This window comes from Ipomoea triloba, chromosome 11, assembly GCF_003576645.1.
Source record: "Ipomoea triloba cultivar NCNSP0323 chromosome 11, ASM357664v1".
Lineage (NCBI taxonomy): Eukaryota > Viridiplantae > Streptophyta > Magnoliopsida > Solanales > Convolvulaceae > Ipomoea > Ipomoea triloba.
This window is the reverse complement of record NC_044926.1, coordinates 16,714,706-16,714,936: the sequence shown is the minus strand read 5'-3', so window position 1 is coordinate 16,714,936 and position 231 is coordinate 16,714,706.

Sequence of the window (231 nt, the reverse complement as noted above, 5' to 3'; positions counted from 1 at the left end):
ATCACACCGTTCTTTTCATACATAAAGCATTGATGCCAAGACGAGGGAACCACCCCATTTTCATGTATCCAAGGCCTTCCGAGTAACAAGTTGTAAGATGTCCTCGCCTCTATGACATGGCAGACAACACTAGAACTTAGGCCCCCAACCTTTAAATCAAGGTTGATGATGCAAATTGCTCTTTGCCCTCCTTGGTTAAAGCCTTGTATCATTAAACGGCTTTGGGCGAGC